The following is a 24381-nucleotide window of genomic DNA, read 5'->3' as shown; positions in this document are numbered from 1 at the left end:
TTCCGTCTACGAATTTCTTTCTTTTAATATATACTCACACATACATTTTACGCACAGGAAAAAGTCATAGATATCTAGTAGTAAGTTTTGTGTGCAGCACTAAATAGACTTTGGGATTCATCACAAGCTTTCTTTATATCCATCAAATTTGTAAGTGGTTAAGTGCCTTAATATGAGTGTCATTTTGCACTTAAAGGTAAGGATATGGGTACAAGTTTCGTTTGTGTAAGCAGTAGCGAGGCAGGTTTCAGTTGTAATTTAACTCACTAAAAAATCATACCATTGTTATTTTGGACAGTGGAGACAATGATCTAAACTCCATTGATAGTGAGCTTTAATTGGTGGTGGTAGTAAGCTCACCGGTTATAAAGTTCTATTATAAAACGATCGAGTTAGGAATGTTCCACATCGAAGATATGGAAACACCACGCATGTTTGAAAGAATGACGTCATAGAAATTCAGGATATCACAGTCATCAGGCAGTAAAGAATGCCCATGTAACATTTAACATCACTTAAAAGCTGAACATCGCGCTGAAAAGCTTTTCTAGCAGAATCACGACAGAAGTTGTGCTCTGATTCTGATTATCAGTCTAATCTTAGGATTTTTACAGATCCAGACACTAATTGTCCATGGCCTTATCCTCCTGCAATTAACAGGAGATCAATAAAACCTTTCCATACAGTAGTCAGTGACAAAGACGCGAGAGTAACTCCTCTTAAGCCTGTTGAAAGCAAAACGTCAGTAAACTGTCGTAGTCAGGTTTGCTGACATATCTTAGTATTCTGTTTCGCAGATTTGTACTCTGCATATATAAAGTATTCAAAATCAGGAAGGTAAAGATGGGTAAAGCAGAATCAAGGTTGCCCAGTAGAATATGGAAAGCAGTCCCAAGAAGGAGTGATGTCTGAGCCGGTGACAATTTTAGTGAGTGAAGGTTCCAGCGCCCACTCACCAGTGTTCTGCTGTAAGGGCCCTTAATTAGCATCTTGAATTTCAATAAAAATTGGATTTGGATAATGCAGATTTTACGAGAGAAATACACAAGAGCTAGAGCGGTTTTACTGACTCATTTTAAAGTCCATAATTGATGTTATCATTTTACTCTATATACATCTCGGCAGTAACTGATTAATAAAACCGTTTATTGTTGTCCCATAAAAATTGCGTGTCTTTTTGTTGCTCTATTCCTAATTGTACTTTAGTTTCTTATACTGTATTGTACTTCTAGAATTTAGGATCTTATCCCAGGTACTATCTGTTTGCATGAATACATGATTTTAAAAACTACGTCTCTTTCCTTTTTCAGGAGGGAAATCCAGCCCACGAGCTTCTTTGTAGGGTTTTAAAAATAATATTAGTGGACAACATAATTTTAGACATCAGAAGAAAGTATATAAGATTAAATATATATAAATATATTGTATAACATAACAAATTTGTCACATAAGCAGAAATTAAGAATTATATGTAGTATCGTCCTCACGATATAGACATTAGAATAAACAAGTACAAGGATGTACTTAAATGAGATGACTGAAAAGGAGCAAACTTGATTATTAAAACCTTGGATTATTGGAATAAAACCTGGAAAAGAGAAAGAGAGATAGAGAGGGGGGAGGAGAGAGAGAGTAAAACAATTCAACTCTCTCCACTACAGGCATTTTATGAATAAAGTCATAGTGAGAACACTTTTTCAAAAATATTATTTTTATTTTCTTATATATATTTAGCTTTCAGTTTTATAATTTTAAATGCGTACTTGTAAAGGTTCAAGAGCGGCCAGTTCGCCAGAGTTATTCGTATTTAACTTTTAAATCTCTTTTTACCGTATCACAAAAATGTCTAAATTACAGTTAACGTTACCTTTCCTGACTAGGAACTAGGATATTTGTGTGACATTGTTTTGACAAAACAAATCAAATCACTTATTTTCCCAAAGACTTCAAAATTTAATGTCGACTCTCCGAGGGGGCGTCAGCTAAGGCTCTGCGACAATGGAGTGTAGGCCCACAAAACTAGCCGAGCATGTCCGCGGGTGGAAAGGTCTAGAAAGCGATCCAGGAGATGACAGATCCAGATCATTAACATACAATGGCGGTATCATGTTTATTATTAGCATTCCGGGAATGGGAAATGAACCGAGTGGACTTTCGTGATCCAGATTCGAGATTATACAAATCTACGGGATAGTTTGCCGTTTAGACATGTATCTTGGGTCTTTTAAAAGTATTATGTCTTGGTTGTATTCGTAGTATTCAGTTTGAATTATGTAAAATGTATTATAACCTAATATTTCAAACAAAGTTGGTACACAATCAATTTAAAAACAAACATTGAACCATAAAAAGTGTAAAAACAAAATAATACACAACAACAAACATTATTTTACTACTAATTGCTAAAATGCCACAAATTTCAATACTAAAAATAATAAAATTTTAATTAATAAAAAGTTTAATATTAAACAAGGGCCCAGAGTAAGTCCTCCTTCTGATAAGGACAGTAAATCGCAACGTTGGCTCTTGGGTAGTTCCATTTTAAAATCTTCAGTGCCCAATCCCTTTTCATGTATTTCCTCCAAGATCATCCAAACAGCTGTGATCTTCCTATAGCCATCACAACTTTTATGTAAATCCATATTTGCTTAAAACCTGAATAAAACTTACCAAAAAGACAATATACTGGAATTTTAAAATATATTAAGATTAGAACTCTCATCTATTGGAAAGTTTTGATAAAAATCTGTGGTCTATAATATCATGGAATAAATTTAGGAATTTACGAAACATTGAAGTTGTAGGAAACTATAGAGAAATGAGAAACATGGACAAATTCTACAAGTTTTGCTATTAAAAATATCCTTACTAGGTGCCTTATTATGCATGTCTTTCTCATTTAAAAATGAGGAAATACAACATTTTATTATTGTAACGAATTGATCCTATAACAAAACGAAGAAGAATAATTAACATAACATAAATACATAACAGAATATTTTAGATATTTACGGTATTGTACATTAAACTAAAAAAGTTTGTCCTGCTTCCAATTTAAATAATACTATTATTACTCGGGTTCCGAATTCCCTTAATCGTGTCCGTAAAGTTAATATGTTTAGTATTTTCAGAGAAGTGGTGAGCAATCTGCACGGTTAGACATTTCTTGTCTTGGTTTCGGGACTGTACCAAGTAAGTTCAAGTTAGCATTAACATTCTCCCAACCAGAAAACTGCAGAACCGGTTCCTTCGCATCACCATCCAAAGTTACTACGAAACCCGTGCGATCGCAACAAGCGCCATGATGATTAGCGCTACACGTGGTTGTGGCTTCATGCAATGATAGTGGAATTTAGTAGACATGACGGAAGACAGGCATGTATGGTTTTGAGAGGAACTGAATGTAAGGGATTGGAGGTTGGAAAAAGCCGACGAAGGGAGTAGGAAATGTGTGACGAGAAGGACTTGATTAGACAAGGAATTAATAAATTGATGAACTGATTAAGATATACAAAGCTCAATGGTTGAGATTCTTCAATTAGAGACCAGGGGAGAAATGTAAGAGTTTGATTAAAATATTGTTTGTACATTTGTATTGCATTTAGTCTGTTAATTTTCTTTATTTAGGGTTCATAAAATTTAGGGTTGTTTCATGTTTTTCAATCTAAAAATAGTTCTTTTCCACCCTATCGGTACCTTCTCCCTCGCCATCAAAACTAGTGTGGCTGAGAATCGGGTTCTTTCTTATGGAAAATCTCTCTATCAATTTCACAAAAACTAGGTTGTCTTCTTATAAAGTACAAATTAGCTTTAACTCTTGTACTGTTTTATGGATATGCTTAGATTCCAAAACTATTAAATGTTTTAAATTTTTAAGTGTTCGGTCTGTTGCTCAACTACAGTTTAGGTTAGGATCAGTGGTCATTTTTATATCAGACAATAAAGCATATAAGTAACTAGTTCTGCATGGTGTCATTATTTATTTATTTCTAAATTTATGAAGCAGAATTTTTAATCTCTACTTGGAAAAAATCTAGATAAGTATAATTGAACAATGATTTGTGATAGGAGAGAAAAATAGATGGATGAAAAATCCAAGACGGAAAGAAAAGTTTGTGGTAATTACATAAAATTAGCACAGCAGATTTGATCGGAAGTCATTGGCTAAACTCGGTTACAGAGGAATAGATGGACCGAAACAGAGTTAAGAAAATAATTACAGAGTTGTGTAATATCCTTTCTGAAAGCTTTGGATTTGAATTCCATTACCTCAGTTCCGTGGTCCAAGTGGATTGAGCAGTCGCCGGATATCGAGGAATTGAAGGGATTAAGACGTTAAATCTGGGTTACTGGAATTATGAACAATGCAATTCTGTCATTAGCAACAAAGTATTTTCAGCCTTTTGTAAAAAGTTATTTACAATCCCTCCGGGTTTTAATGAATCTGAGTAAATATAAAAATTAAATTTATTTAAAAAGTCTACGTTATTGTGTAATTCTGGATGAGTTGGAATTTGATAGAAATTGTGTTCGTAATAATTATTTATCTAAAGTATGACCTTTAAAAGTTCAAAGTGAGATAATTCGGTATATACCATATCTAAAATTTTTATAAAACTTAATATGTGAATTCTTCTGAGTTGACTATGACGTGTTCTTAAAACACGGGTATAATTTTCTCTCTATAATACTCTATAGCAATACTCTATACTTAACAATTCATTTCAATTTTTGTAGTTAAAATAAACCAACTGGAAGAGCTTTTATGAATATTTTATAATACACCACAATAATACGTGATAATAGTTTTCGACTCCATCTATTGTTGTTATTCATAGAATAGGTAAAAACCTTTATTTTATGTTAAACGTAAATGGACGTTTTTATGTTTACACTACAGTAAAACTGTCCTTATAAGGTGAATTGAATATATTCAGGCACTATAGGAAAGCTATTCTGGATCCTAATTTTCAAGAAAAGCTTCATCCAACTTCAATGGCCTCTTTATCGGTGCGGTCTAGCATTTTTTTAATTATTGAAGTGAAAACTTCTTTAGGCGCGTTGAGCGTTTTGGTATAGGGTAAAATCCTCGGTTCGCGTCACCGACATGCTAATGATACTAACCTGCATGAAAAAGTCAGTCTCGCTGTGTTTTTTAACCGTAGACTTGGCCGCGGACTACTAACCTGCATGAAAAAGTCAGTCTCGCTGTGTTTAAAAACTGTCCCGGCGGAGTATGAAAAACAGACTGCTAAAATCAGTGACCTTTACGGCTTCCTCTCGCGATTTAAAAGTGAAGCCAATGTCGTACAATTCTGTAAGATGCGTCAAATTAAAGCTCTTAATATTGGCAATCTATTGGTTACATTTTTAAATATTAAAAAAATTTCGAAATAATTTTGATTATTGTTTACATTTTACATAGCGTTTACAATGACAAGAAAAAAGTAGTAAGCGAGGATTTTTTTTATTTTTTTGGTCAGACAAAATTTGTCAGCGAGACAGTTGTGTGAAAATAGATGAATATTCTTTTTGTAATTTATCATTTTTTTATTGCAAGTTTAGTTTAGCCTGTAGTAGCGTATGAAGTGATGAGTGAACGTTTCTGCCGGAACTGTAGTTGGCGCATTGGCTCACTGATACCGTATTAACTCAATAAATTAGTTTATTGTGCAATAAAAATACCTTTACGAAAGAACCAAGTTAATTTAACTAATTTATTAGTTTTAAAAATATTGTGGGTTTAATTGTTATTGCAATTATATACTTTATCCGTAGCAATAACTGTATTATTTACAACGGTGTTCAACTCACTGTTGTTCACTCGGTGTTTACTCACTTGTATTCTATGTTTAACTAACTATTAATATTGAGCAATTACAACATATTTTTATACAGATAAATGAATAATGAAAACAACGAATATATTTTTAAACATTTTTAATATTTGTACGAATATTTGTATTTAAAATTTAGCATTATTCATTTTAATTATGTTTTTAATATTTAACCTCTTCATCATGAAATGAGTATTATTACGGTATAAGATTTATCTTACTAGCGTGGTAAAATAGATTTCTAGTTATTTGATAATATTTTTTCGTGGATTTTAAAATTGGAAAACTAAAAACGCGTCACATTTACAATTACAGATGTACTGCTACTATAACGTATTGTTAATTACTCTCAACTTAATAGTTCCGTTTTCACTTCTATCGGCAGTCCCACGACTGCTACTGTTTTTTTTTTTTAAAACATACACTCAGTTCGTGCTCTTATGTTTTGTAATTGATTTATTACCAAAGCTGTATGAACACGCGTTGCTAATTCTTGCAAAACTATACATTTAATCCCATATCATTTACTTAAGTTAAAAATTAAATCATGTTTAATTAAAACACCACATGCATTTTTCAAGGTTTCTAGAGTTAAACACCCAAGACTATCGGTAGTTAAGACCATATTACGACATTTAAAGATTCATTTGGATTTTTTAGTTTCCCTAAAGACAGGTTTTTTAAAGTCTAAGAAACCGGTTGTTACTTCACTGATATCAATTTCATGTATACACGTACTGAAGATAATCATATGCCATTAGTATAAGCTCTTCTAAAAAGTGAAAAAAACTTTTTTTACTATACATCACAAATTAAAAATTATATGTGCAGCACTTTCTGTTTTTTAATTAAAAAATTATTATTGACGATTGATAATTGAATTGGATAACAGGTTTTCGGAAATAAGGCATCGTTAAATGTACAATAATAAAATGTGACGTTTCGAGTATTGGAATCTATCCTCTTCATCAGACATCAAGAAACTTTAAGAAACAAGTTTAACTAATATCAAACTTTACAAAAATCTAGTAGATGAGATCATTAAAGCAATTTACGTCAAGAAACTTAAAGCGTATATCTGAGAGTCCAAGGTGATTGAAGGGAGTATCAACCGTGCAACTGCATAGACAAATGCACTGAAAAACAGTTCGATGAGTCCATTACAGCATATGTACTATAGGATGAGTCATATCATTTCAAGCATAGGTTATTATTTATTAGTAATTTAAATAAATCTAATGTAATAATTTAAAGACTAGTGTTGGTGCAAGAAACTAATATTCTATTCTCATACGAATTTAAACAATATATCTTTCAGGCTGAAGTGCATGTAAGAACAGTTTATTTGCCTCACACCATGCTTAAAATTATGTATGTCGCACTATAGATTTAATTAATTTCATGTATGCTACACATGCCTTAACATTATTTGATACGTGATGAATAGAACAATCCTCAAAACGCATTTTTCTATTTTTTAATCAATCATATTTTAGCGTCCCAAAATATTATGTTCTGTCGCTTTCTGTAAACCTGTATGTGGACTGTCAAAAGTGCTGTGCTAGTAATTTCCGTTATCAAGATTGTTTACACAATGAATAGGACTGGACATTTTTTATTTTGGGCACATGAAAGTGTTGGTTAGTTAATTGGGCAGAGTATTTCCCACCAAGATTAGATGCGACACTGTCCACTTTCAGTTCCACCCATCATTAAGCCCCCGGTGAGCTGACAAAGTAGCTCGACGGGCAGTCTCCTTCCCTGCTCGGATGTGTTACGATCCTAATTGAATTAGACCCGTGGCGCTCACCTCTCTCGTTAGAAAATATCTCAAAATAGCCCGAATATGTCACTGCCTGAATTAATTGACTTTGATTTAAATGGCCAAGTTGGGCACATTTTTGGAATTGGGAAAAAGAAACTCGGTATTGGAATTGCAACAAAAAGTAATTCATAGGAAGTAATTAAAATATCAATATGCCGGAAATAAACTTTAGAATACAAACATTATAAATATTCACTTCAGTGGATCTTTCCTTCTTTCTTGCACACTTTTTCATGCTTACTACTCGACATTTCAATTCGTTATAATTTTTCAATTTTGTTTGTTTACCTACAAGTTAGGGGTTTTCCATATGTACACTATTAGTTATTTAACATAGGCTAAACCTATGTCCAATTTAATAATCAATATTTGTAAATCTTATATTTTGTCTGGTAATGAGCGTAATGGTATATAATAGTGTCAATTATATCAATTTCAACAGTAACGCGTTTTTATTTAAGCCGATTCTTCAAAGGTTAGCGTTAGTTTTTAAGTCGCATAAGACTAACCTATTAACCTTAACCACTAAAGATAGAAACATGTTATTCAGAACGTCCTTAGATTAGTATGTAATACACATTTTGCCATTTGGGATTTTTTTCATTATTAGTTTAAAAATATACGAGATAGATAAACCTCGTACGTTTATTGATGTCAAAGATAAGTGTGACATTATTTTAATAGATAAAATTCTTAACTTACATGTTAAATTAGTGTATGTGGTCACTTGTGTATTTTAAGTGTAAATATGTGTGCAAAATTGCGTTACTGTATCTTTAGGAATTTTTTCTGTTAGAATAATGTACCTCAGTAATTAAAAACATCATTTTTGAAAAAACGTAACTAAATATACTGTATATTATATGTAACATGATATTATTGTATACAATTTAGTTTATTTCCATACATTATACACATTTATATATTACGTAAGAGTCTATTGCAGTATTTAAAAGTTACACACAGCAATTTGGAAATAGGCTTATATTATAGTACTACGAAATTTTATATCCACATTGTGATATATAATTAAAAGAGGAACAACCAAGCTATTCAATAAACATGTTTTAAAGCTTTTGACCCTAAATGTGGCATTAAGCTAAATTATTTTAAGTTTATTTTTTTGGAGAGATATTTATCGGAAAATCTCATAAAGTATTAAAAGGGTTTGTTTGGATGTCTTTATGATGAAAAACTCCATTTCTACCGATCCAAACTTTTTTTAAATATAAATATAAATGTGTCTAAACGTAAACTAAATTTTAAATAGGTGGAAGAAATTGTAAGATTTATGTTACACTATAATACACTACTGAACTTACAAAACTACAGAATTGTAAAACTAATTAATTAATCGCTTCAAATTATGAATCATTACTTCTCATTTTGCAGAGCATCAAAATTTGGTACTAATGAGATCTGTGCTCGCCGTATCCAAGCCAGAGCAGCGATACAAATATGTTCAGCCTCCTGCAACGTAAGTAGAAATACAAAACGGATAACATAATAGAACGGATAACTTTGGCTAAATTTTTGAGAGATCCAATATTTTAAACTTATTTTACACCAAGTGAAAACATTTTTATTTTAAGTAACCTTTACTTGTGTACAATAGGAATTCTGGGTGATGGGTCAGTTAGACGCCTCGCACGCACCCCCACACTCACGAGCGCAGAGGTGTTGGGCAACCCGACACCTGACGTTTTCCAATCCGAGTTATTCATTAACATCTTAGACTGATGCAATAAACAGCGGGCATTTCAGTTGTTTGCTAACATCTTTCTCGTTGTAATGGCTACAACCAATATATACCAATCAACGTCAGGATAAAATTATAAATAATAAAAATCTGGGTTTGAATACTGGAAGTGCACTAGATAGTGCAAATATGTGACCAATCATAATCCCCTGCATTCACTATTTGGTAATACTAATAATAACTATCATCCTATAAAAACTAAAATTTCACCTTCCAAAGTGCCGCTTAGAACAGAGGCACTGCGAATAAGCGGAAGATCAACAGCACAGATAGGTTGTGCACTTGTCACGCCTAGTAATTCTAGTTCCACCGCATAAAAACTGACACAGTATTTATGAGAGTGCACTGTTTGTTTAGAAAGGCAGTGCGTGAATGCCTGCAGCAGCTGTTAACGTTTATGGCTCTAGAGTAATACTCAAGTTCACTAATAAATTACAGTAGCACTCCCGGTGGTATGTTCTCTATTGTTTCCCGTTCGATTCTGCATGGTCATCGGTGAGTTGCTCATTGTCTGACTCGCTCGTAGGTAGTTTATTATAAATACTTTTGAGAATATCGTAAATTTAAAATAACAAGGAAGTATGTATTAATAGAAACTAAATTTATACTAACTTAAATTATTTTTATTGTAGTCTATAACCCTCGTAGTGCAAATTATATATATAATTTATTAAATAAAATGTGATAAAAAATATCAAATAAAACAATGTTATATAGCAAAATTTAAATGTTTCTGACACGAAATGCTATAATTTAAATTTAATCCAAAAGAGAAACAATACAAAACATATTAGTCTCAAACTTTGGATCTGAATTTAAGATAGTGTGATTCAACTCCTGTCTGTGATCGCTGTACTTTTTATCAGTACAATCAACCTTGTACTGTATTGAGTCTCCTCTTTATTCTGCTTGATAAGATCTTGCACATGCCAGTAGCCCATGAGGACGGGTAGAATAAGACTTAAAAATCAAAGAGAACTAAGTTGTAGATATCAAATACGGAATCCTACATTGTTCATTTTATTTGCCTTACTGTTTATAATCATGATGTAATATTGAAGCCTCCTTTCCATACTCCTGTTGTTATTGGCACCATGTTCTGGCAATAGTACTTTTACGTGACCTAGCAGTGTGCACAATTCTGAACACCGCGTATGAGTATGAACTATTCTGATTGTTGAACGTTCTCCGCAGTCGTGATACCCCTCAGTTCTCCCCAGTTCAGCATCCGCGGGTCATCAACAAATCACTGGGAAAGGTCCGGCACTTACTCTTCTTTACACTTTCTACCGACCGCGACCGCACAATATCGACCATAACCGCGGTCATGCCAGGCCGCTCGTGACGCCGGTGAATCCTCCTGGCCGTTATCACTGATTAAACCCCCGTTATCAATTTAGGACCACCCGGAACACTCGATTGTTCTCCACTCACGCCGGGCCGTTGATACAGTTTTGCACCATGCAAGAATCTTTATGATCGCTTGTGTTCACTGCCCTACTTGTGACGATACGGATTATACAGAAGAGCAAACAATTGGCCTTTCAATGGTACTGATAAGGATTGGGCCATCATTTTCCGTTTGTTCTCAGAACGTAGTTTCTCAATCAATTAGCTCTAAAATGCTAGCGCAATATTTCATTGTTCAAATTTTGTTAGATATTAATTAATTTTGATTTATTTTAAGAGACTAGTATATTGTTGTTTATGTTGTCTTTGTTGCATGGTGGAGATTAGTTGGCTAAAAAAACAGTAAATCTTCAGAAATAGGAAATCTTCAGGAAAGGTGAGGATCAGAACCAAACTTTGGACACTATACTCATATGTATTTATACGGACTGAACGATAGGATTAATATGCAAATGGGTCATACTAACAAGGACACTGTATTTAGTATTGTCTAGTGCAATCGAAAACAGCTCTGGTTAGTACCTGTGGGCTTATTAGATTCCTCTACTACATCACGACAAGTTTAATCCTAGGCATTTATTGAGTTTTATTAAGAGATTGATCACGAAAGAGTAAGAAAGGAAGTCATCCAAAAAATAAATTTATTGACATAAAAAAGTCGTGAATTTGGATTACGTCATAGCAGATTTAAACATTCTGATGACACAACTTTTTAATATAACTTGTACTGGTATCCTTGGTGGCAACGAAAACAATCGTAAATCAATGTAAAAACGAGCATTAATCAGTTGTAAATGTAACCACCCGCTACAACTTGTTCTGGAACTGGTATACCCACACTATACTTCAAATTTGGTTGATGACGTACATATAATACATATTTATAATAAACATATACGTAAAGATAATTAAGCAACCTAATTAAATTTAAACAAAGCTTTTTTTATTCTAACTAAAAAAGCCCACTGGCAAGCATCTTTACAAGACTTGGCATGATTGGACACTTTGTATTTGGGAATAAATAGCTCATAATTTTGTTTTTCGATTATTTTTTAATCGTGATTTTTATTTTTTATAAAACTATAAATCATGATACAATTTGAAACTAACGTGCTATTTGGCTAATAAAAAATTTTTAAAATGTCAGTAACAGTCATTTTTAGTCTGACCATGTCTGATAATTTCTATATTTTAGCAAACAGGATTCCAACACTGTGTACAGTGAAATATCTGTCAGGTTTACCAACCATCCGAATAGTATAAAATTTCCCTTCACACCACCATGCAAAAACAGGTTTTAATGAATTATTTTATTAAAACCACGAGCAAATTATAACATATGGAAAAATTAAACAGATTTCATGTAAATATAGTCTTAATGGAAAGCTGTTACAGTTTGAAAAATTTAACCAAAAACAGTTTTTTGAGCGCAGCGAGTGAACGACGCAATAAACAACTTGATCACATTAATTTGTTGGTCTTTTTATTACGCACAACTTTGTCCACATCTTTGGACAAACATCTTTGCTGTATGTTTTATAGTTTCCAAGATCCCTACAGTGTGCATACAATTTTGAACACCCTGTATACAGTATGTGCACTATTATTAAAATGTATCAACTGCAGTAAAACTGCAGAACAGAAATCATTAGTTTCCCGGTCTAAATGCAAATAAAGGATCATTACATGTTGCTAAAGTGTTAAAATTTGTCATCTTACTTGTTCAGCGTGAGGTAGTAACTCTCAGTAATTTCAGAGAGCCTGCAGAGCTCTATCTCCGCCAAGGAGCAGGAAGGGGTGAAAGTGAGGAGGAACAGATGGATGGCCGAGTGGTGCGAGTAATGCCACGTCATAATTACTGTTGTTACAGCCTCAGCTGATTGTAATGGTGAACAACAAGTGCTTGATCTCGGTAACAATCCGGTGATTGATTGCTGCAATCTGACGCCCCTCTGATCTTTGCACGCTGCAGCGTCAGCTGGTCTGTGTCGCTCTTGCTTTCGCAGTTTGGCAATTTTTGATTACTCTCATTACTCGCCAGGTCGGTATGAGGGGAGTTTTCCCTGGTTAGGTAATTCCAAGTGGTAAGCCACGCTCTGGACTTATGTAATGAAATTTGAAATCTGTGGACTCAATAAAAAAAAATTTGATTAATATTAATTGATATTTGTTTTACAAGGACCAAATCATCTGACTTCGCTTGGAATTATAAAAAGAGAAAATATTATGGAGCACTCATTAATTAAGATTTAGGAATAAATTAAGTTGACATTAATTAATTGTGACTTATTTTAAGAGGCTTATTATAATTCTTTGTTGTATGTTGGAGAGTAGATGGCTAAAAGCACAGGAAATCTTCAGAAGTAGGAAATCTACAAGAAAGGAATTGTTGATCAGAACCCAATTTTTGGATACTCACCTGTATTTATAAGAACTGAACAATACGGTTGATGCAAATGAGCTATACTAACAAGGAGACCGTATTTACTATTTTCTAGTGTAATCAACAACAAGTCCATAACGGCAAGTTTAAACCTAATTATTAGTTAGTGTTTTCCCAAGAAATTGATTATGGAAGAGAAGTCATCCAAAAAAGAAATTTGTTTTAAAAGGAGCAAATAATCTTACTTCGCTTAGAATTATAAAAGGAGCAAATATTATGAAGTACTCATTAATTAGATTTATGATTAAGATCCAAAGATTTTAAATCTTGCTTTGAAGTTTATAATAGTGGCTTACACCTTTGAGAGTAAACACATTTAGGGTACTTAAATGGGTACAGATACCTGAAAACGAAGTTTCTAAAGTTTAAGATGCAAAAGCTTTAACTCTCTACTTGCAAGGTTATAATAAGTGGGTTACCCCACTGAGATTAAACACATTCAAGATGTTGTATGTAAATGGTGTATGCTATATAAGGGATAAATACCCATGTCAGTGTAATTTACTGAATACCTTTATTGAATCTTGTTAGGTTATGGGCTGTATCTGCGATACATAGGAGAGAGCTAATCTTTGATCTATCCATGTCAACATCATAATTCCCAGCAAATGACTTACACCTGGTTAATATATCTGGTGCGGTACTCGTAGTTAGGAAACGCTGGCAAATCACTGTGGTTAGCGGATGTGTAGTAGTAGCAATAATCTAGACCACCTGTTATTTGGCGTAATGCGGGCCCGGTTGAGAGTGAGGCCCAAACTGTGTTTGAGTGTGAGCTATAATCAACTTTTGCCCAGATACCATCTCATAATCAACACCTCCATTAATCAATGACCACCCCGAAAATTCGATTTCCATTCCGAAGCCGGTACCTTTTTTCTCTTTATATGGTATTAGAATGTAAAATTGTTTTTATAAACACATATCAACTATCACAATCGTTCCTATACATCCTAATTTGCAGTATGACTTTAAATTCTGTTACAATGTTCTGGTTCAATCCACAAAAACAACATGAATTTTATTGAAAAGGCTGTCAGATAATTATTTGAATATACAATTTCTATTTAAATTAAAACTAAAAAGGTTTCTGATCGTTTTTCCGGAGTGACAAGCTATTCAGGATACGTAACACTGGAGAATAGGGCCGTCTGCTGTCTATATGTCAATCAAAACGATACCTGAGTTTGGATGTTAACAACAATCTAACTAATGAAGCTGTAGTAATAGAAGTTACATTACAATTTACCTCCTGTTAATATAAAAAGGAAAGTATCTACAAACAATAAGTTTAAGTTTTCATATCGGTAAAAGTGAAAAAGGTACCGGGTTTTAATAGTGTTAAATCAATCTATAACTTTCAAAATGCACAACTAAGAAACTGATTTTTACTAAAGATAGGCACAAGTGTACTATTCTAAAATATGAAATTTTAGATTTATAAGAAAATATTTATTGTTGAATTACCAGAATAAATGTTGTTCTTGACTAGGAGGTTTAAAAAATTTTCTGATTTGTTAAAAAAGATTGAATCACAAAAAGTACTTGATCCGCCGGGAGTCGAACCCGGATCTCTCACTTGCCGGGGGAATGTGCTACCATTACACCACAGAGCGCTTACTTTTTCCGATTCAATTATTTTGTATTTGGCCGTATCTGTCACATATGTGTTTTAATAACCAAACTAACATCTGATCCGAAGACCAAATTCTTGTCAAATGGATTTTGTTTACATTCACTAAATTTGTATAAGTGGCAATAGCCTAATTTAATTTCAATAAATATTGAATCACAAAAAGTACTTGCTCCGCCGGGACTCGAACCCGGATCTCTCACTTGCCGGGTGAATGTGCTAGCATTACACCACAGAGCCCTTACTTTTTACAATTCAATTATTTTGTATTTTACCGTTTCTGTCACATATGTGATAACATAATTAAATTAAAATATAATCAGAGAGCCAAATACTTTTCAAATTACTTTTATAATTCATAAAATTTGTATAAGTGGGAATAGCCTGGTATAATTTTCAATAAAGATTTAATTACAATAAGTAGGAACTTTACATAAACAGATAATATGATTTAGAATAATGTCTATCTAAAAAACCTGAATTATTTTTATTAAATTAACCTAAACTATAATAATAAAAAATAAATTTACTCAGAAGACTAAATAAGATTTATAGGACATCGATTTTTGAAGTCTTATTCAAAAAGAGACAGTCTCCTTAAGTCCCATACAAAATTACATAATCAATTAAAAGTGCTAGTTACATAGCATGAAAATCAATGACAATTCTTTGATTATTAGAAATTAAGTTCTAACTGTTAACACGAAGTTTTTGAATGTTTATTACTATGGCTCTACTAACCTAGGCATTTCTACATAGGCAATATCGAGTTCGTCATTCCATAGAATTTGGTACAATGGGTAACAATGATGGCAACGATAAAATAGCAGAATAAAAAAGAACTGTACAAATTTGTGCATTAATATGACGTTTTATACGTGATATAGTAATTCACGTAGCATGAGTCAAGCCTGTTACGTGACACGAGGTGGGGCGTATTTAAAATACACTGTCAGTTGGAACAAACGTACTTTATAAAATTGCTCTGTTTTATTTACGTACTTTAATACCCCTGAAGTGATTAAACCGGCCAAAGAATGATTACGTAAACCTGTTTATCGAGTACTAAATTATAAGTAACCGGTACTCCCCAGCCAATTAAAACTATATTAATTATATAATTATCCATTAAATAACCATCGTGATACGGGCGCAGGTGTTTTCCAACTTTATTATTATGAATATTGAGAGGAAATGAGAAAAGTGTTATAATTATTGACATTGAGTGCGCTGAACGTGCGAATGATCGCGGAAGATAAGGGTTATAATCAGGCAGAAATGTTATACGGGAGAGCCGACAGACGCAGCGCCGAGTAAACAGTATTAATAACAGAGCTGTCGAAGTGACGGCAGATACAAGAAACTGCGATGTGAAAGCCAGAATAATAAACGGCTAAAGTGAGGCAATGTGGCAACGTCCTGCTCAAGATTGCATGTGAACTCGAGGCCCGGTGCAAGATAAGTGGTTCATCTTGGAACTTCACTTACACTTCCAGACGAAATAGTGGTCTGCCCTTGGATGGAATTACAAGGTCCTTCTGGCCTTCCTTGCAAATGTTAATGGCCCTTTTGTAAACACAACTGGGTAATCAAAACCAATTGTATCAACACCACAATCTACAAAACTAATATTAAGTGTGATTCTAGACGTCAAACATGGATTTTACAAATATATCATTTTAGATTAAGATATAAATGTCTTTTTGTAATAATGAAATGTACTGAAACATGTATTGGGGCATTATATTTGGACATATCGAGTATTTCGTCACATATTTGTGCTGCTGAAGGTTAGTATTAAAGCTTTAAATAATTGTAACACACTATTAAAATCAGTTTTATGTGCATTAAAAATAGGAGTACAATACCGCGTGAGGAAATGTCTACAATACATTAAAATAGGCTACATTTTGTGTTACTACGTCACTTGTGAAAATGTCATATGACTGAACTCAGTTTATTCACAATTTTATATTTTATTCTGCAATATTTTCGTTGCCACCATGGTTACCAAGTCTATATCAGAGTGAAAAGCTGGATAATTGAATCTGTCAATTCTACCCTTGGATATATAAGGTTGGCAAAAAGTTTCTCAGGGTTTGGTGTTACTAATCTTTACAGCAAACTGAGGACCATGGTGGAAGCTAACCCATCGCAAACGGCTCGATTGTGTGGAACTAGGCTTCAGTCACCTTTCTACTGTCTTAGAAGGTTTAAAACGTATTGGAAAGTTGAAATATCTCAAAAAGTGGGAGCTCAACGTCTTACACGATCGACAGAAAGTTTCAATTTTCAAAATATGTTCTTCTTTGCTTCTTTAAAATCAAAACGATCCATATTTAGATCGAATCGTGACGTGCGATGAAAGGTGGATCCTTGTTCGATATTCGGAAACGTTCGGGGCAGTGGTCGGACGCCGACGAACTTTCCAGAAACTTCCAAAAGCCACCAAAAAATACTATGGTTACCGTATGGTGGTCTGCAACCAGCGTGTTTCACTACAATTCTCTGGAACGTGGCTAAATCATCACAGGAGAGTGTTATTGTGAGAAAATTGACGAAATGCGGCGACAATTGTGACATTAGTAACCGCAATGGTCAACAGAAGAAGTCCGATCACGTCCGTCCGAACTGGACTCAAATCTCAGTCGGAAAATTAAGCAAATTGAACGCTGAGGTTCCGCCTTACCCATCATACTCACCAGGCCTCTCACAACGACCACCACCTTTTCAAGCACTTCGATAACTTTCTCACCGGCAGAACTAATCGGAGCCTGGCGAAAACAGCTTTCTTCGACTTCATCGAATCTCGTATACCACATTTTTGTGACGGAAACGATCGAATTTAACCACGATGCAAATAATTTCCTGATATTGCTGGCGCTTATTTCGATTGAATTGAGTCAGTATTTATGAAGTTATAGCATTTTGAGCTTTACCTATTAAAACCATAGGGACTTTTGTAACAACCTAGTAGTGTTGTTTTCACGAAAGGACAGCTGGATTGTTTTGAGGTGAAAACTTCATTTCCAACAAGATAATAGATAATAATTTACTAATGATTAATAAAAATATGCTATGCCGTCCGCATTTATACAGTATATTTAATCGGCATATTCCCAGATTAAGATTTTTTCATAAGGAGATATAGTAGGTATTTTTCACTATTTTACTCATTTTCACATTGCTATTCGTACATTACTGCTCGATTTCGACTATTGTATTATGCCATTAAGTCAAAACCTGTTATTCTGAAGCCAACAGATCACTTCCTTGTATGGCTGTTTTCAATATCTTTTTATCAGCTACAGTTAATCTGATGTCCTCTAGGCAGCACATGTGATAAGGAATGTGACGGCCCAACCACCATTTAAACACATATATTACAACGAGTTAACGTGGCGTACCTCAAGGATAGCGATTGACTCCACTATTATTTACAGGAATATCACCAGTATTACTGTAGCACCTGGCTTTACTTTGGTCCGAATGTAGAGTGGCATTTTAAATATAAATTTATATTATTATAAGGGGCTTACAAGGCTAGATCACTTCGGCACTGCTAACTTGATATCTTGGATTATATCTATCTCAGCTAACTTATACAGGAAAGAATGTGCATAGTAATTGCATTTGAAATACATTCTTGTAGAAAGTGTAGAAAAACCGTATTAACATAATCATATATTCTACTTTATTAAAAATAATAGTTCTGTAAATTTAGCCACTGAATATAGCAATAATACAAAAAATACTTTTTTAATGCTACATTTTTATTTCTGAATTTCGTTTAACACATGCTCTCAGTCAGCCATAGTACTAAATAGTATAAGGGGTTTGGCCTCCTAATACGTACAATCAAATTCAGCATTTTAACCAGTTTTTAGAAAGATGCTACAGGTGGAATCAAACATTTTAATCTGTTTATAATTTTACAACGTTAGAAACTGGATGAAATACTAAATAACGTTTTCAAAAAATTTTCAAAATATATTAAAATAGCTGTGCATAAGAAGCATACAGCAGGTTTTTTAAGAAAACCAAAATGTGCTTACCAGTTAGTTATATTATAATTATTCCTCAACGTGCAGGATTGTTACCGTTACTTACTGAGGTTTTATGTTTGTCGTAGACCAAATCCCGATTTTGAAAGTGGATTTATTCTGTTTCTGAGAAGGATGTTATGGTTGGTGAGTCTCCAAGAGAAAATTTGAAGCACCTAGATAACCATTACCCTCAATTTTGAGTGTTATCTCTTACATTCCAGCTGTCTCTAACACTTAAGTAAGATCATACCCGAAATTTGAAAATTGGTGTTTACAGAAGACATGAAAATCGAGATTTGGCTCCAGTCATGTAAAAGAAAAGATGCATTGGCTGAAATTGACAGAACAAAGTATAAAGGGAATTTTATATTTGATTTCCACAAAAAGACCATAGGACCAAAGAGTATCCCACAAAATATTTTTGAATCTATAACATCGGAATGAAAAACTGGATAGTCAGCGACAGATGTTAGTAGTGGTATCAGTAGGTGAATGGGATATTCATTAGATGTACAACATACATTGGGAGTTTAGGTTGGACAGGCATTCACAACCCTGTACTATCTACACATATAACCAATGAGCGCAACTTCACAGCTTATAAAATAATAATCACTTGTATTAAGTAACGCATTAATATTTTAGAATAATTAATCGTGGCAATAATAATTAGAACCTTACCTCACCGTCTGGTCAGCACCAAGCAACGATGTCGAGCAAGTTGGATGGGAAAAGGTTGCCCCACTAAACATCCTGCTGATGGTTGACTAATGTGCGGCCCGAGTTGATGAATGTTGTCAACCGGTCGAGAAATTCGTGAAATTGCGAAATTCGAAGATCCTAGCCGATAAACCGGTTTGAAAGACGCATGTTTCACATAACTGAGAGCCATTATTTTCCGACAACAAGTGTGTCAGCGAACAGCTGAGTTAACAAGCTATTAGGAGTCTCTCACTGTATTCAAATGTAACCTCTGGCGGTAAATAATACCCTGACACTCTCAAGTTGACCCCCACTCGAGCTGGAAGGGTGGTCAATTGATACTTCCAGGAGTCTCAATAGCGTTCATCATGTTAAAGTGGGGTTTAGTGAAAACACATCTAAGTCTTATAAGGTAAATGTATTCTACCAGTTTGATATTCTATGTGTATACGAAGACAAGGGGAAAGTCTTAAATAAGAAATACTGGTATTCTTCCAACATTAGTATATCAAATTAGTAGACACTTATTAATAGGTTCAAAATACGAGTATGGATTACATACATTACTCGTAATTTATAAATGCGAACTGTCCAGGTATATTTTACAATAGAAAAAAAGTAATACATAGCCCAAAAACTAGAATTTTACAGTATTGTAACTTGAGAAAAATATAATGACAAACAATAGACTAATTATACAACTACAGAATTGTACAATTATACAATGCTCAACCAAAAGCAAATAAAACAACATAACAGTAAAACCAGACAATAACAGGTATGTACAACAGTTACAAATATTCGATCTAAAATAATAGGAAAAAGGACAATAAAAATAATAAATCACTGAAATAATTTATAAAAATAACAGAATGGGATAAGTATATAAACTTCAAATCAAATCAAATCAAATCACTTTATTCCACATACTTTAGAATATACAAGAAAAACAAAGCTTATTATTACTATGGAAATTCCCAGCAAGACTACAGGTCAGAGTGCTGAGAAGAGTTCTTTCTTATATTTACATATCGTTACATAAAAGCTATATTAATGACAGAATAAAAATAAAGTGTCTTTAAAAGTATAACCTAAAATACTAACAACTTTGAAAAGAAAGGATTACAACTAATACAAATAACTTGTCTAACAAACAAAAGCAGGTCCACGTATGAAAATTAATTACTACATTTATGACATTGAAATTGACAGGTGCCAAGTTTTATGCAAGATTAAATTAATAACAAATGGTCATACAACAATTAATTAACAGAGCTTTGGTCCGGTAATTTAGGTATAAGGTGACAACAACAGCGCCTCTGCAGCCCGCCATCCAACACGGAGCAACCATGCTGTCACCTTCCGTTTATATACAATGACGCTGTCACTCTCTGCTTCCCTAATTTCGTTAGGTAAATTTCGATACAGTATTTGGGCCAGATAAAATGAATTACTAATTTCAGAACTATGAATTAATCTAGGAATGGAATAACCGTAATTATCTTTAAACCTTGTTGCATAACGATGATGAGTTTCAGTAAAAATCGTTTCTTTATTACTTCTTATGAATAATAACAATGTTTTGATAAAAAGCTGTCTTATATTAAGCACAAACTAAATATACTTTATTCAAGGAATATTTTTATGTCCAAGAGGTTTGATAAATAGAGCATGAACAGCACGTAATACTTCAATCTTAATTAATATGTTTTTTCTGTAGCACTTGTTAAAACAAATGTGAAGTAGATACTGCTTTGTAAGGAAGTAGGATTTCGGACATTTTGCACCGTCATGTATAGATGATAGAACATCAAGTTTCAATGATTGAAATGTAACTTGTGTATTTGTCAATGTATTAGGCATATTTATTTAAGGGAAGTCTATTTTATTGCTTTAATAATAATTAATTCTTGAAGGAAATGTTCTAGAGAACATTAGAACAAATAGGCATACCCCCAAATTAATTTTATTCCTTTTATACACCTAAAGAAGAGGGTAGATTCCAAGACACAACAATGACAAATGTACGAAATTTTGTTTTCAATTCTAATCAACCGTCGTCAACAATAAATTGAGAACATGACTTGGTTTTGTTTGTATATCTGCTCACGTTAGCAATTGGTCTCCACAGGTTTGAATATACCTCATTAAATTAAATAAGACGTGACCTTTATTCAGTATTTGAACACTGGTATTTTTTAAGAAACCCAAATATATGTCTGATATCTACTTTATTAATCGAAAACCTCTTGAACTTAAATTTAAAATACAATATGAATTCCATTCAAAACATGAACACTGTTTCACAATAATATATAATCTTTTATGTATAATTACTATAAATTCAGACTTTGAAAATCTAGATAGACACTACATAAGAGAGCCCAATGGTATAATAAATATAAAAAGAAGATTGTGTTATCGCAATTTTAGTGACAGTATCATCCAGGATGTCTTCATAGGCCTCTGAACCTCTAGAGGTACACATGTTTTCACTTGATAATATCGACAAAGTACGATGCACGATACGAAGGGCTGAGCAGTAAAATAATCAAATTACAATCAACAGTCTGGGAAACTCCACGAACCGTTATATCACAGGTACGTCTAACCAGAACCCCCGAGGAACCGTTATATCACAGGTACCTCTAACCAGAACCCCCGAGGAACCGTTATATCACAGGTACGACTACCCAGAACCCCTGAGGAACCGTTATATCACAGGTATGTCTACCCAGAACCCCTGAGGAACCGTTATATCACAGGTACGTCTACCCGGAACCCCTGAGGAACCGTTGTATCACAGGTACGCCTACCCAGAACCCCTGAGGAACCGTTGTATCTCAGGTATGTCTACCCAGAACCCCTTGAGGAACCGTTGTATGACAGGTACGTCTACCCAGAACCCCTGAGGAACCGTAATATCACACAAACATCTACCCAGAACCCCTGAGGAACTGTTGTATCACAGGTACGTCTACCCAGAACCCCTGAGGAACCGTTATATCACAGGTACGTGTACCCAGAAACCCTGAGGAACCGTTATATCACAGGTACGTCTACCCAGAACCCCTGAGGAACCGTTATATTACAGGTACGTCTACCCAGAACCCCTGAGGAACGGTTGTATCACAGGTACGTCTACCCAGAACCCCTGAGGAACCGTTGTATCACAGGTACGTATACCCAGAACCCCTTGAGGAACCGTTATATCACAGGTACATATACCCAGAAACCCTTGAGGAACCGTTATATCACAGGTACGTCTACCCAGAACCCCTGAGGAACCGTTATATTACAGGTACGTCTACCCAGAACCCCTGAGGAACCGTTGTATCACAGGTACGTCTACCCAGAACCCCTGAGGAACCGTTGTATCACAGGTACGTGTACCCAGAAACCCTGAGGAATCTTTGTATCACAGGTACGACTACACCGAACCCCTGAGGAAGTAGAGCGATCGCCCACTACCATATCGCTGAGGACTCGGCGCATGATTTGTCGCCCTCCAAGCCCGTAAATCACACTCACACATGCTAACAAGGTCGGTCCGCAGATAATCGCAAGGACGTTCAGCTTCATAACGCACCGTTACTTTTTAACAGCTAGCCAATCGGAGATACACAGCCCCCATCGACCACCTGACTAGCAACTGCTCTCAGAGCATTCTACACTAATCAGTAATTATTTTCCGTAATTATTTTTGTTAAAAGTTTTACTTTTAAACCTAAAATAACCGGTACATTTAGAAGCTTAAGTTTCCATCACTCCATTTATTTCAGATCTTGCGTCAAAAACTTCATTCAACCATAAAAAGGAGATTTATATATATAATACAAGGCAGAATTTTCTATCTAAATGTATTAAGTGAATGTATAATACAGGTATTACTGGTATAATGCAGCAATAACATGTAAGTTTAATATTTCGGAAAAAAATCAGAACTGTCCTTTTTATCAGACGGAGGATAACAACTCATCTAGGTGTCGGTTGGTCTTCTCATCAGAAAGATGTCCTCTCTTTCTCAGTGGCTAAAGAAGATTGCCCTTATCAGAAGATTCCCGGATTAAAATTGTCCTTCTCATCAGATGGAGGATAAAAACTCTTCTAGGTCTCGGTTGGTAAGAAAGAAGTTCACATCAAATTGTCCTCATCAGACGTAGGATACTCAATCATCTAGATCTCAGTAGCTAAGGAAGATGTCCAGATCAAAATTGTCCTTCTCCTCAGAAGCAGGATAAACACTCATCTAGGTCTCAATAGCTAAGGAAGATGTCCAAATCAAAATTGTACTTCTGATCAGACGGAGAATAAAAGCTCATCTAGATCTCAATGGCTAAGGAGGATGTCAAGGTCAAACTTTTACTTCTCATCAAGCGGAAGATAAAAACTCATATAGCTTTAGCATTTAGTCTCAGTAACTAAATAAGATGTTCAGACCAAAATTGACCTTCTCATCAGACGGAGGATATACACTCATCTAAGTCTCAGTGGTTAAGGAAAATGTCAAGATGAAAACTGTAGTGAAGTATCGTGGAATGTAGCAAAACATTAACCTTACGCTCTTGTTTTTGACGTAGCAACAGTTAGTTGAACTCAATGCTCCAATAAACCGCCTGATAAAAAAGATCAGTGATATTTGTCAAAAACAAGCAATCAGTAGTTGTGCAGTCATATCCTATCTGTTTGAACTATCTCTCCTTTGTACGAGTGAAAAACGTGGGCG

The sequence above is a fragment of the Homalodisca vitripennis genome, chromosome 6 (assembly GCF_021130785.1).
Source record: "Homalodisca vitripennis isolate AUS2020 chromosome 6, UT_GWSS_2.1, whole genome shotgun sequence".
Lineage (NCBI taxonomy): Eukaryota > Metazoa > Arthropoda > Insecta > Hemiptera > Cicadellidae > Homalodisca > Homalodisca vitripennis.
Note: the sequence above shows the minus strand (reverse complement) of the source record.